The following is a 16,126-nucleotide window of genomic DNA, read 5'->3' on the forward strand; positions in this document are numbered from 1 at the left end:
TTGGAGCCTCAGCGGCTGCTGACATGCAAATCTGGATCAGAGCACACATCAAACTCGCTACATTCATCATCACAGATATGTCATTGGTGTTTAGAGGTCTGCTTAGATGGCAAATAAGACTTGCCTTGGGAAGATTAAAGTCTTCAGCACAGATACTAGCCCACTGTCAGCCCTAGTTCCACAAATAAAAGCTGGCATATTTAAAAGACCCCAACAAAACCACCACCACCACTTACACAACAAGAAAAAAATTAAAGGGCAGCAATCTCTACAGACTACAAGAAATTCAAGACCAACAGATGAATGACATCTACAGTAAGAGCAAAGAAATGATATCACAATTTACAATAAACATGCATACTTAATTTAATTCTCTGGACTTTTTGTACTGTTTCACATGCTTATATCAAAATCTGCTGTTCCACTGATATGAGGGGAAAACACAGTGACCTTTTCTTGAACTTACAGTACTACAGTATGCTAATTAGTCTTTGTACCCAAAAGGAAGTGAAAGTTTTAATCCACAGGTGTTTTGGGTTATTCGATGTCCTTTTCTCTAACTGGCTAAACATTCCCTAGCATACACAGTGCAAGTTTTGCCAGTTCCTGCTCACTACTTACACTGTACTGAGCTGTCGGTACAGTGACTATGAACATAATTATATGGGCTAAAGTGTGACTCTGCGATGCCTCTACCTTACATGCTAGGAACATGACAATTTCTCACATAATATCCAGGGCTTCTACCAATAATGAACACTGAACTGAATGTTTGGAGTCTGCATGAAAAGCCTCATCTCACAAAAACAAAAACAAAAACAAAACACTGCTACATTGTAAGGTGTCCAACTCATTCTAGAATGCTGGGTGATCTCATTTCTGACAGCTTATTCTTTTTTATTTGACTTAAAAAACACAACAGATTTCTCCAATATCTCTACTGTTTATGCATTATGTACCGCAAAACGTGGACGTTTTTGCAGTGTTGAAATTTTTGTGCATTTTGTCCAACCAGAAATTAGCACGAAAATAAAAAGCATGCAAATTTTTTAGCTTGCCATATGTCCCAGTAGTTGATGTCTCAATTCTTTGGAATTTAAAACACACGAAACTCATCTTACCCGCCAGAGTATGAAAAATTATTATGAAAAATACATTATGCTGCTGTCTTAATCATTTAGACTGTGGGATGATTTTAGAATGCTCAATACAGGTGGTAGTAATGGCAATGCTCAAAATTTTGTTGCAGTCAAAATGAGTGGATACAGGTCCAGCATTAAAAGCATTCATGATAAAGATTTGTAAGAATAACTTTAAGAGCCTCAACTTCCTTATAGACCAATTCACTTTTAAAACACTGAAAAATTATGTAAGTCAGAATTGGAAGGCTTCCAAAAAAAGAAGAAAAGATGATTCAATAGGTTATGCAATATAAAGTCAGGTGCATTGCTAGGTCAGTTCACAATCAATTTGAGCCCCAGTTATGGTTGAAACAGATAGCACCAAAACCAAACAGGTCTACAGCCCTTCTAGCACTGATGAATAGATAACTGGAGCAAATGCCTCTATTCACTTGCTATGGTGTGAAAATGTGCAACATCCATAGCACTGATGTACCTCTACAGTACCGGTACCTCTTCACTGACAATTCTGACAGGAACACACAGCAAGGTCACATCACAGTCCATTGTGCCATTAGCCTCATTCATGAACTCTACATTATGGGGTTAACTTTTAGAGTTCAGCTACATTTGCACTGGCTTTCACAAGGATATTCTTACACTTGCTAGTGCTGCAAACAATGAGCAAGCTTTTGATTACAGTCATGGCATGAGCTATGCATTCTGCCTATAGTAACATAGTTGACTGCACTACTGTGCATTGATGAACAGTAACATTTAACTCTTAACGTGCCATGGTCGCCGAACGGCGACCTTAGTCCTGACGTGCCATGGTCGCCGATCGGCGACTAAGAAGAGCGAGAAAAGCATTGATCATTTAAGTTATTGTGGTACCGTAATGTGTTACACCAAGAAATTGCCAATGATATGTACTGGTAGCTGATTAGTATAACCATCGTTTCCACTGAAAATATGACCATGTTTACATTGGAAATTTTTGAGTAAATACATGATTTTTCAGCTAGATGTATTTTTTTCACGTCGGGAAAATCCGCAGTGAGCGCACCCTCCGCAAGATGTGTATGGACCAAAAGTCTCATTGGTAAACCACGCGTGTGTATGCTATTGAATCTGCGTGTATTGTCTATGCGGTTCCACTCGCATTGTTCCACTTGGATGCTGTCCTGCGGGAAGCTGCTTTGATTTTGTCCCTGAAAGAGGGTCAGCTTTCGTTCGGCGGTCAAGTCTTTCATCCTTTTGTTTTGGTAAACGTCACTAATCGTCCCCCATGCTAGCATAGGAATTACGCGCGGACAAAGGCCAGCCGATTTCAATAGAATACGCCAGCCCCCTGTCCGCTGAGACAAAAGGAGGATTAGTAGGTTCTTCCTTCTCAAGTGGACAAAAGACACTCTTCCAGGGCCAGGGACATTACTTCAGTTGCAAATACAGGATCTGGGACTAAAGAAGTCACATTTGGGAATGAATTACTGAGGCAGAAAGAGAAATTGCTAAGACAAAATAAACTGCTAGTATCTTTGGAATCATACAATTCTAGAAGGCAATTTTGTTATCATTTGAAAGAGGAGATGTTGCTCTAAAACTTTCTCACAGAGTCAAGGGAGCGTTCTATTGAAGAAAAACTGCGACTGACTCTTTTTTTCCATACTACACAAAAATTTCTAATAATTTTTTTGATGTATCAATTACTTCTGCAATACTTCAGGATCAGATAGAAATTATGGCAAACTGACTACATGACATGAAAGAACAAACATTTCTTGATATATGTTGTGTAGAACTCAATTCAAAACAGTCAATAGTTTCAGAGATATGGCGGTTTTAAATTTCATTGTCGATCCAATTTCGAAACATTCTAGCTTTAGGTAAAAACCTCTGGCACGTTAGGGGTTTTGGGCCTGGCACATTAAGAGTTAATACAGATCACACAGATGTAGTTGTAATCTTACTAATGATGTGCTTACTAATGTCAGAAAATCCGATAAAACTAGAAATAACATGAGATAATCCTTCAAGGGTCAGAATATTCCCTCAGTCATGTCTTCCATCATATAACAGCAGCTGGAATTTCTTATCAGCCAAAAACTTAAAAGCACTGATGAAATTAGCATACAGATATTTCTGCTTTGATTCTGGAGGAATTTCATTTTGATCACATTGAAATGGTATACAGCCCCATCCCCCCCCCTCCTCTCTCTCTCTCTCTCTCTGGTGTCTACATTGCTATGGATATCACAAAATAGTTACATTGAATACATGTGAACATATGAATCTTCATTCAAACATTTCAGTTAATCCAGGAAGTTAATCCATTGTATTGCCTCGTAATGCCCAGTTACAACATTGATTCAAATTTATATGGTATATCAGTGAGGATACTCAGCTGTAGTTAGATTTTAGAAAGTGATGCCCTAATCAATTTTCCTGGTGCAACTTTTGTCTGACATATTTCTGGATGATTCCTGCTATTAAACATCTTAACTCCTATAGTACTTAATACCATCTGTACAGTAATCACAGCAGCAAACAGACATATCAGTGTAATCCTCTTTTATATATACAACTGTATATTTTTTTCCTGCGTATCATTGCACGCTTTGACTTCACAAACTGAAACTTCTCCATGGATATGACGTGACAGATTTCTACTGCCAGAGAGACAGACGGTGGAAGAGATATGGTGGCATAGAAACACTGCCTCCCTAGCCTTTTTCCAAGGCTCTCTCGCTGTACGGTCATGAGGAACTCAGCTGAATTGGACAGCGCGAGGGCCTTTTGAGATCTGATTCACATTTTTATGTTAGCCCTTTGAATTACCGACTATTGCTTCCCGATTTGAGGAGCAAAAATTGATTAATCTGTGTGTCTGTCTGCCTGAACCCGATTTGCATAATTATGATGGCAAATGCATGCCACAGACCTCCGCTGGTGGTCAGTGATGCATGCGAAGACTGAGGCTATAGGGAGCGTGCCATTCCACTAGTTGACTGGAACCTGTTTATATGACTATTCAGTACAGTCAGTCCGCAGCGCGTGCGATAATGAGGCTCGAACGACAATTTTATTCAGAATCACATTTGCGCAGTTTGTGCCCTAGAGACTGACGAGATTTCGCGATACTTTGCGAGAGTTTTTGCAGAGGTCGTGTTACGACCAAAATCACTCCGAGAATGATCGCACAAAAGAAACAATCAACTGATGTTCAGGCGGTTCATTAACAGTGATATTGTGGGTACAGACTCGTAATCGGTTTTCACATCAGTACAATAATGATCACTAGAAACAAATATAAGTCAGTAATGGAATCACTTACTCACTAAATCACGAAATCCCTACAGTTTCCTGGTAGTGTCCAAATACGATGCTTAATGCACAAATGAATGATCCGTGATGCACCGATGAATGATTCCTTCGACGTAAATCCAGAGGCACAGGTTACAATAGTCCGCGTTATAAATCCAGGGTATATGTCCACAATAGATCCACCGTATAATGTTCCCAGCGAAATGTGCAGAATCCAACGACCACGTCCAGTCGATGCGTTGAATGATGATTCACTTTATATTGTCCAGCTAGGAATCCAGCCCGTCACAGCTTTGCCGTAGCAATGTCCGTTGACATTAAAATATGGAGTCCAATGAAGGCACATTAATTCTCTGCAGGCAAAATGTCTCCCAGGCCAAGTATCTCCACAAACATAACAGGTCAGCAGGTAACACAGGACTGACTATAACAAGTCGCTTCAGAGCCAGAAGTGACGTAACTCTCAGAGCAGAGGTGTTGGGTACTCTGCCTACTGCAGAATTTCTCTGGCTTATATACTATCCATTCACCCCCTTCTAGCACATTCTATAACTCTCTCCAACCTACTAGCCAGTCCAAGTTCCAGGAAACCTGGATGACTCACTGCCTAACTATGTACAAAACATCATTACCAAGAATAACTACCAATCACATTGGGCTACAGGGACAGTGCCTCACTCAGCCAAACATGTAAGCACTTCCCAGAACATTCTGGAATGGGTGAAATCATTCTAGATTGAGTGAGCTATAATGTATTTCCTGTTACATGCATGTACTGTATAGCTACATTATATACCACCTAGAAAATTCTCCACTGATCTGGTCAGCCTGTGTACATACACATTAAAACAGCCTGGATGCATACAGTACATCATACATATGTACATAACTACTAGTGTGTACATTTGTGACACCATCCCCCATGGGAAAAAGAAAGCCTTGCCGTAGCAAGGGTTTCTTTTACCTTCACAATTTCTCATTATTATTTACAATGAATGTGAGGTAAAGTCCAAGTCAAGCAACAATAATCACATACTATCACATGCCTTTTGAATAGCTGCATTAATTCCATGTTCTCTTTTCATGGATACCATTTACAATGATATTGCTTGGATTCTTGGAGCTTATACAATCATATCAAACTATTTTGCACACATTAATGAATATGCTAAACACATACACTGGAAATGATATGCGGTGAAAACCGTTCACCTTTGATACTCTCTTCATGTTACACTCTTGACAGAGCGTCGGCAATTACATTGTTTTTGCCTGCCACATGTTTGATTTTGAGTACATATGGCTGCGTCATCATGCTCCATCTGAACAACCTGTTGTTCTTCATTTTGAACCGGTCTAAAAAGACCAAGGGGTTGTGGTCAGTATAGACCGTGATCTCCCCTTTGCTATTTGTCAAGTACACTTCGTATTGCTGGAGGGCAAGGATGAGACTGAGAGCCTCCTTCTCAATTGTGGAGTACTTCTTCTGGTATGTGTTCAATTTTTTGGAGAAGTAGCTAACTGGTCGTTCAGTGCCTTCTTCATCTTCTTGGAGCAAAACTGCTCCCACTCCTACATCGCTAGCATCTATTGCCACCTTGAATGGCTTTGCGAAGTCAGGAGCTGCCAAAACAGGCTCATTAGCAAGGACTGCCTTTAGTTTCTCGAAGGCTCTTTGACACTCATCAGTCCAGGTGTACTTTGCCCTGCCCTTCAGCAGGTTTGTTAGGGGGGTGACTACAGTGCTGAAATTCGGTACAAATTTCCTGTAGAAACCAGCCATGCCCAGAAATCTGAGCAACTCCTTCTTGGATTGGGGGATGGGAAAGCCTAGTATAGCCTCTACCTTTGCTTCTCTTGGCAATACTTGTCCCTGACCGACATCATGCCCGAGATACACCACTTTGGCCTTTGCAAATTCACTCTTTGCCAGATTAATCACCAATCCGGCCTCCTTGAGTCGATCAAAAAGTTGCTGCAAGTGTGTAATGTGCTCCTCCCACGTGTCACTGTACACTAGGATGTCATCAATGTATATTACACAGTTGTCAAGTCCGGCAATGATTTGGTTTGTCAGCCGTTGGAAGGTGGCTGGAGCATTTTTCATGCCGAATGGCATTACTTTGCATTGGAACAAGCCATCTGGTGTAGCAAAGGCAGAAATCTCTCTGGCTTTGTCGGTCAAGGGCACTTGCCAGTATCCCTTTAGAAGGTCTATTTTACTGACATATGCAGAATTTCCGACCCTGTCAATGCAGTCTTCTAGTCTAGGAATGGGGAAAGAATCTGTTTTCGTCACGGCGTTTACCTTGCGGTAATCAATACAAAATCTTTGAGACCCATCCGGTTTGGGCACCATGACGATTGGGGAGCTCCAACTGCTTTTACTAGGTTCTATTATGTCATTGTCTAGCATGTATTGAACCTCTTCCCTTACTTTTTGCAGTTTGCTTGGGTTTAGTCTGTAAGGGTTTTGCTTGATAGGGTCAGCATCTCCTACATCGACATCATGTACAGCCAGAGGGGTGCAGCCTGGCTTGTCCTTACACAATTCTTCGTACTCGTGTAACAGACTAGTCACATCTTTCCTCTGATTTTCAGGTAGGTAGTTCAGTGCCTCATCTACTTTCCCTAACATCTCTGAGTTAGACAACCTGGCACTAGAGGGCTCACTTCCATTCTCATCTTGAGCTTCTCCCTCTTCATCTACTTCTTCTACTACCACCTGAGCTACACCTACCGGCTGACTAGCCTTTCTCTCGTAGTACTCTTTCAGCATGTTTATGTGACACACCCTCTGATCTTTTCGTCTATCTGGCGTACTGATCACATAGTTCACATCATTGAGTTTCTTTTTGACACTGTATGGGCCACTGAACTTGGCTTTCAGTGGTTCACCTTGTATGGGCAGCAGTACAAGAACTTTGTCACCTGGTTTGAAAATTCGGGCTTTGGCATTTTTATCTGCCTTTCTCTTCATAGAATCTTGTGACACTTTCAAGTGATCCCTAGCTACCTCACAAGCCTTTGAAAGCCTTTCACGAAACTTTGACACGTAGTCAAGTAGGTGGACCTCATCATCCTCAGTCATGAATTTCTCTTTGATGAGCTTCAGTGGGCCCCTAACTTCATGACCGTACACCAACTCAAATGGGCTGAAACCCGTCGACTCATTTGGGGAGTCCCTCGTTGCAAACAGCAGGAAAGGGATGCCCTTATCCCAATCCTCGGGATACTCCTCACAAAATGCCCTAATCATTGTCTTTAGGGTCTGGTGGTAGCGCTCCAATGCACCTTGGGACTGGGGATGATAAGCTGACGACTTCAGCTGCTTCACACCCAAACGATACATCACCTCTTGAAATATGCCTGACATGAAATTTGACCCTTGGTCAGACTGCACTTCCTTGGGCAACCCATACCTAGTGAAAAACTACACTAGAGCATCTACCACAGTCTTAGCAGTGATATTTCTCAATGGGATAGCCTCTGGAAACCGTGTAGACATATCCATGATTGTCAAGAGGTACTTGTGACCTGACCTAGTCCTAGGCAAAGGTCCAACACAGTCAACTAGAACCCGACTGAATGGTTCTTCAAACGCAGGTATCGGAATCAATGGCGCCGGCTTCACCGAATGCTGTGGTTTACCAGCCACCTGACATGTGTGACAAGTCTTGCAAAACTCAGCCACATCCACATTCAGCCCTGGCCAATAGAAATGCCTCATGATCCGATCCTTTGTCTTTCTGACGCCTAAATGGCCGCCAACAGGTAACTCGTGAGCAATCCTCAAGATCTCACCGCGGTAACTAGGAGGGACAACAACTTGACGGACCACCGTCCAATCCTCATCAGCTGGCCTATGGGGAGGTCTCCACTTCCTCATCAAAATGCCATCTTTGACATAATAGCACTCAGGGACCTTTTCAGCCTCAGCCTCAGAACATGCCGTCTGAGACAAGCCTTTCAACTCAGAGTCTGCCTGCTGTGCTTCAACCAAGGAAGACTTGCTAAACAGCCCATCGCTGTTAGCCTCGGAGCCTAATACAGCAACCCCATCATTCAAATCCTTGAAAAAGGTTTCTGCCAACCAAACACCGGAATTCTCCTCCACATCAACAGAATCCGCATCATCTTGAACAGCTCTACGAGCCTGAGACCTAGTCACAACACAATCTGGGAATATCCCAGGAAACTCCTCCTGCAACTGCTCAGTTTCAGCAACCACCACTGGTTTATCCGAAACAACTGGAGACGCAACCACCTTGTCTCCAGCCAAGTCATTCCCCAACAAAAAGTCAATGCCTACCATGGGCAACTCAGGAACAACTCCAACAGTAACAGGACCAGAAACTAGGTCACACTTCAAATCCACTCTATACAGTGGCACTGACATATAACTGCCATCAACAGTCTGAATCAAGACTTTTGCATTCACTGCACTATCTGGTGGAAAAGTCATACCACCATCCACCATCAACGACTGAGAGGCCCCCGTATCCCGCAGGATGACCACTGGCTTACCTGCCTCACCAGAGGTACATGGGGTCACCTCACCATCAAACAAAAAGCTACGATAGCTCTCATCCACCTGCTTCACCCTAGCTTTGAATTTGGGAGATTGACTTTCAATGGCCTGTGTTTCACTGAACGGGACACTGTTTTCGGGTAGGACACTTTTTGACATGACAAATCCCAAGTCCTTCTTTGTTTTGTTTTGCAACTTCCAACACTGTGACTTTACATGCCCTGTCTTGTTACAGTGAAAACATTTGATGACATTTGCACTTGTACTGGACCCTTTGTCAGATTGAGGCTTTGGTGCTGATGAAGTTTCAGAACTCGTGCCTTTTTCAGAACCAACATTCTTTGGACTGCTCGACTGAATTTTGTCTCTCTTATTTCCAGAGAAATTCCTGAAAGGTGGTCTGTTGTCATTTCTGTGGGTCAGCTCATACTCATCAGCCATCAAGGCTGCTTTATGGAAACTTGTCACTTTGTGATCATCCAAATGTGACCTCACACTGAAAGCAACACTCTTTTTGAATTCTTCCAAGAGAACAACCTCACGTAGGTTATCAAAGTCCTGATCCACTTTCAGGGATCTGTACCACCTATCAAACGTCATTTCTTTTTCACGAGCAAACTCAACATGTGTCTGGCCTGGTTTGCGGTACGAATTTCTGAACTTGTGTCTGTACGCCTCTGGCACCAACTCATATGCATTCAACACTGCCTTCTTGACTGTAGCATAGTCACGTGATTGCTCTTTTGAGAGAGATGAGTACACATCGGCTGCTTTGCCGACAAACACACTTTGAAGGAGCATGGGCCAAAATTCCTGTGGCCAGTTCAAGCTGTCAGCCACCTTCTCAAATGACACAAAATATGCATCGACTCTGTTTTCTTCAAACTTTGGCACCAATCGAATGTTCTTGGCCAAATCAAATTCAGAGGGAGCCCTTTCATGATTTCCAACAGTCTGTGCATGAGTCAATTCCATCTCACGCAATTTCAGTTGTTGCTCCATTTCCTTTTCAATTCTCTTCATTTCTATTCTTTCCTTCATTTCTAATCTCATCTTCTCTTTCTCCATTTCCAATCTAGCAAGTTCAAGCCGTGTTTGATCAGAAATTTGAGCTTGATCTGGAGTGTCAATTTCTTCTTTGAGCTCCATGTGACCAGCTACTAAGTCAAGAATCTCTGCCTTTCTTGCACCTTGTGGAACATCTACATTCAAATGCTGTGCAACAGCGGTCAAATCACATTTGCGTAACCTTTGCAAATCTTTGAGGGATAAATCTGTCCTCTGAACAAATGCCTGAACATCCATTGTACTGATTGACATTGTCACAATGTATTACACACAATATACAATTGAACAATCAACTCAACCGGTATTTTGTCTGTACTAATATTCTGGATTCCGGAACGTTCCAAATTCTAAGTTTTGGCTTTAAATTCAATTCTCGGACACAAGCCCCCAATTTTGTTACGACCAAAATCACTCCGAGAATGATCGCACAAAAGAAACAATCAACTGATGTTCAGGCGGTTTATTAACAGTGATATTGTGGGTACAGACTCGTAATCGGTTTTCACATCAGTACAATAATGATCACTAGAAACAAATATAAGTCAGTAATGGAATCACTTACTCACTAAATCACGAAATCCCTACAGTTTCCTGGTAGTGTCCAAATACGATGCTTAATGCACAAATGAATGATCCGTGATGCACCGATGAATGATTCCTTCGACGTAAATCCAGAGGCACAGGTTACAATAGTCCGCGTTATAAATCCAGGGTATATGTCCACAATAGATCCACCGTATAATGTTCCCAGCGAAATGTGCAGAATCCAACGACCACGTCCAGTCGATGCGTTGAATGATGATTCACTTTATATTGTCCAGCTAGGAATCCAGCCCGTCACAGCTTTGCCGTAGCAATGTCCGTTGACATTAAAATATGGAGTCCAATGAAGGCACATTAATTCTCTGCAGGCAAAATGTCTCCCAGGCCAAGTATCTCCACAAACATAACAGGTCAGCAGGTAACACAGGACTGACTATAACAAGTCGCTTCAGAGCCAGAAGTGACGTAACTCTCAGAGCAGAGGTGTTGGGTACTCTGCCTACTGCAGAATTTCTCTGGCTTATATACTATCCATTCACCCCCTTCTAGCACATTCTATAACTCTCTCCAACCTACTAGCCAGTCCAAGTTCCAGGAAACCTGGATGACTCACTGCCTAACTATGTACAAAACATCATTACCAAGAATAACTACCAATCACATTGGGCTACAGGGACAGTGCCTCACTCAGCCAAACATGTAAGCACTTCCCAGAACATTCTGGAATGGGTGAAATCATTCTAGATTGAGTGAGCTATAATGTATTTCCTGTTACATGCATGTACTGTATAGCTACATTATATACCACCTAGAAAATTCTCCACTGATCTGGTCAGCCTGTGTACATACACATTAAAACAGCCTGGATGCATACAGTACATCATACATATGTACATAACTACTAGTGTGTACATTTGTGACAGTCGCAACAACAGCTTTCATTGCTTTTGCAGTGCATTGTTTGACCCAGGATGGTAGGGTAAGTTATAGAGCTGATTATGCTCATTAATTTGATACCTAATTTCCCTATTTTTTATCTCAATATAGTAGTCCATTTTAGCATCAAAGTAAACGATTATTTTTTCAGTGTTCAAGAAGCCTTTAGATCATAGTTTGATGTTTTGCTAGTTCCTGACTGGTATTGAAAACAGATCTCCGTAATTTCTTCGATTTCACAATCGTGAAACTTGAGCGGGTATGATCAATTAAAAACGAAGAGGGGCGCCATTTTTAAGGTTGTGAATTTTCCTGTTGAAAACAAGGCAAATTATGTTTTCTTACCGGAAGTGGGGTAGTGAATGAACACTCGTGGAGTGTGTTGTTGATACCCAGACAATGGTCGTGGACAATGACCAGGATTGGAATGCTTCATGAGGAATTCCACTATCGCAGCTAGTCTTTGTTCATTCTGAAATGTGGTGTGTGCAAGCACATGGAAACATGTGCTTACTTTTTTCATGTGCATGCATTTCACCTTGTGTCAAGATTTCAGACTAGCAGTGCTCAGGGCAATCCACATGAATAATTGATAAAGCATTCATGTGCCTTGCAGCAGAGCTCGGGACAGGTGGTAGTCAGGTCCATTGTTCAGGGTCATTGTAAGTGCACACTCACATACACATCATTGGTTTCTGTGTAAAGTTCAAGTTTTGTATAGAGAGTGAAAATTCGATCACAATCTGGAACCTAACATTTAAAAAAATAATGGATTTCATGAAACTAATAGGCCTATAGGCTTTCATTTTCAAATTACCTCCAACTCAATTGTACACTATTCAGCTATTACTCATATCAATGACACTTTTATCTGATACATAGTTTTTGAACTCACAGCATTGAGTCAGCAGCCAATGGATACTACGCAATGCGACACGCCGCGTCTTGCGACAGATTTCGACCAATCACAGACCCGGAATTCCGGTGCGAACGCGAGGATAATCTTTTTTAAACTCGACGCTAGACATGTCTCTGAATTTTGCTAGTTCCTGACCCGTATTGAAATGAAGATGAGAAAACGTGCCCTTATTGTGATACTATATACTTTAGCGGACATAGTCTTCACCATATTTTAGAGGGGCATGAAAGATTTCAGGTTAGTTTTTTGGCGTCAAACGTGAAGGAATATTTTTGAATACAATACCAAACTTCGAGAGAGATTTTGATATTCTATATTCTTCTTTTCTGTTTTATTTTGATCATGAGCATATTTGCTAATGTTTTTTCATTCAGTCGATACTAAAAGTGTCGAAAACTGACAAGAAATACTCGTTCTAGACGATTTATTCATGACCATGTATCTGCTCATTACGTATGCAAGCACCGCTCAGCCGTGCATATGACTTGAATAAATACGTGCGTTTTCGCTCGCGCTGCGGACTGACTGAGTAGGGTTCATGTGCCATGACTAATAATGTGTGAAGCAGATCTCAAAAGCCCCACCCTCTGTCACAATTGGCTTGGCTCGCTTTGCTTGCACGTTATAGCCATCATAAAGTGAGAGGGCCTTGACAAAAGGCTACTGCCTCCCAGGCCTGAGACATTGAGGATGCTGTTTTGCTTCAAGCAGACACATTCTTAACATCAGTCAGGGTCAAGGTTTGTGGGCAGGATGGGTTGGTGTCAGACAGAGGGTCTAAATCTGGTAGGTTTCAAACCTGTCACCACTCACTCAATGCGGGAAGTCATTTCTCCCATCCAAAGAAGGAAGGATGCTTACAAACACCCACAGAAAGTTTGGAAAAGCACAAAATAGCGGGAAAATCATGCCTGGTAAAAGAAAGCATATCATATCAGTGTTTTTGTTTTCATAAATGGTCTTTAGAGGGATGGGTCACAATTCAACATCACACCTGCTTGTCAAATATAAAGAAAAAATGCACTCAACATTGAAAACTGAATTACAGCAATTTTACCTTAAAATCACATTTCACTGTCCAAATTGCACTATTTTTTCATGTGTGTTCTGTGTTGCGCTCATATCATCATCAGACAACTCAGAGATCATGATAATGTTATGAGTAATTCTAGAATAGAATAGGAATATTCTAGAATATTAGCTAAGAAATTGAAGGGCATGACAGTCACTAATGCTCTCCTTCCATGCATTTGACATGCATTTGATATTGGTTGCCATTTTTACACTACTGATAGTATGATGCAACCAGTAAGATCAGCTATTTGAGGAGTACAGATGTTGCAATATAAAGCTACATGTAGTTATAATTGTTTGGCAGATGAAGCATAATACCATCTGTTTATAACACAAACAGAAAAATATTTCAGCACAGGAAATGTTCATGAGTGATTTTCTGCATGCATAATGCTGTCATATTTTCAGACAAATTATAGTTTGATTAATTCTGACTACGGATGGCAGTCATTTACTATTGATACCTCTACCAATTAATATTTCACAAGCATATTATGTCGCGAATAGAGAGTTGTAAGATAATTTAGTGGGTAGTTGCATTTGCAATCAGGAATGCAAATATCCAGAGACTCCAACTCTCCCGCTTTTGATGGAAGATCTCCTGCCGAAAGCCCATTTTTGCAAAATCTCCTGTTCTCCCGCTTGAGATTTAATTTCTCCTGCCCTGGCTCTGTGTCTCCCGCTTGAAATGATTTCTTACTTAGTGTCATCGTATGTTGAAAAAATAAGCATAAGAGAGCATCTAGAACCCGGCCGCAAGGAACTTTGCGCTTTGTGCTCGAGATGGGCGCTTTGCAAATGTGCACATCAAGTTGGAGTCTCCCGTTTGCTAGGAGTTTCAGGTGGAGGAATCTCCAGATCAGAAGGTGCTTGGGGTTGGAGTCTCTGAATATCATACTGCTTGCATGCACTCAGCATATACCATGCGAGTGTGCATGTGCACCAAGTAGGCTTGTCATCTGGTACAGCTGCTGTCTGCTCATGTAGTGTTGCATGTACGGTGTACATCCATTGCTCTCCTACTAATAGTACTCACAAAACAGGATGGCAATATTTTGATATGTTGTCAAATTTGAGATTTTCTTTTTCTAGTTATATTTTTTGTCTGGGAAGATTGACGAAAATAACATCCCAACAAAATATTATCTCTGAGAAAGATAGTAGCTTCAATGGTCTGAGATACAATCTCTTAGGAGCTATATTTGTCATGGGAATCTCCTGCATGAGAGTGAGTGAGTGGAAATGATAGTCAAGGCCTTGTAGGACTTCAGCAATTGTTTCCTTTTGGTAGACTAGACCGCAGACAAGCAAACACAAATCCCCTGATATGATTAAATGTCCACATGGCTATATGCAGGAACACATTTTTATACTAACACCTGTTATAACATCGACAAGGTGTACAATGTACATCAGACAGCAATGCAAATTTGATCATCATGATAGGAAACTAGTCTACAGCAGGTGCAGAGACTCCAACTCTCCCGTTTTCGATGGGAGATCTCCCGCCGAAAGCCCATTTTTGCAAAATCTCCCGTTCTCCCGCTTGAGATTTCATTTCTCCTGCCCTGGCTCTGTGTCTCCCGTTTGAAATGATTTCTTACTTTAATATCATTGTTTGTTGAAAAATAAGCCTTAGATAGCACGAGAGAGCATCTAGAACCGAGCTTCCAGGGCCCATAAGCGGGCCCTGGATCCCGGCCGCAAGGAACTTCGCGCTTTGCGCTCCTGATGTGCACGAAGCGCACATCAAATTGGAGTCTCCTGTTTGATAGGGGTTTCAGGCGGGAGAATCTCCCGATCAGAAGGTGCTTGGGGTTGGAGTCTCTGCAGGTGCATAGACCATGATAATTATACACTGAACAGGTTCAGTGCACTGGTGTATGTACCCCTTGGGACAAGTGAAATGTGCCCAATATAAACAGTATGTGCACTAATAATTCATTACTTCACTTCAAAATACAGGAAAAGCATATCAAGTCCTATATAATCATAGCAGACTAAGCCTTACATAGTGGGTGGTTTGTCCATGTGTAGCTACATACGTATGGACAGAGAGACAACCATACACATGGAGTATATCTTTATTTGGTGACAGAAGATGTCATTAAAAGTTGGGGTAGACATGTATTTAAGTTTACACTCACTGAAACAACACTGTCCCAGGAACAAAACTCTGTTACCATTGTCAAATCTGCAGTATGCACATTGTCAGTATGGCCCCTAATCCTCATACAATGTGGTCCTACATTCTATTAAAATGTGCTAGTCTACAAGGCTTTGCTTCACCCTCCCCCTCCCCCCTCCCCCTCCAAGCCCCAAAGTTTAAATTTAAATATGTTACATTTGTTATTTTGTATGACCTATATTAGAAACATTTACGCTGGGCTGCTGATCCTTTAATAAATCTGCTCAGTTTTGGTGCTGTTTTTTTTTTAAAATGTTAATATCTATTTCATCAATAACTTGGGGCTTCAGTATGCCTAACAATAGCTGATTTAAATGCACTGACATAGCAATACTCCTAACTCATTGCAAGACTCATTGAATCAGCTTTTCTTCTCATTTTGGAAGCCCCTGAGCTATGGCCAGTATAAGTTAGTGTTTTCA

At 41.6% G+C, this 16,126-nt stretch overlaps 1 protein-coding gene across 1 annotated transcript in view; it reads right to left on the reverse strand.

Moving 5' to 3' along the window:
* The window catches only part of LOC139733239 (procollagen galactosyltransferase 2-like), a 50,653-nt gene that overhangs the window by 15,498 nt on the left and 19,029 nt on the right, over positions 1 to 16,126 (reverse strand). The gene's annotated exons all lie outside the window — the stretch shown is intronic.

Source organism: Diadema antillarum, unplaced genomic scaffold, assembly GCF_040938485.1.
Source record: "Diadema antillarum isolate AM-2024a unplaced genomic scaffold, OU_Dant_1.0 scf00000024, whole genome shotgun sequence".
NCBI lineage: Eukaryota > Metazoa > Echinodermata > Echinoidea > Diadematoida > Diadematidae > Diadema > Diadema antillarum.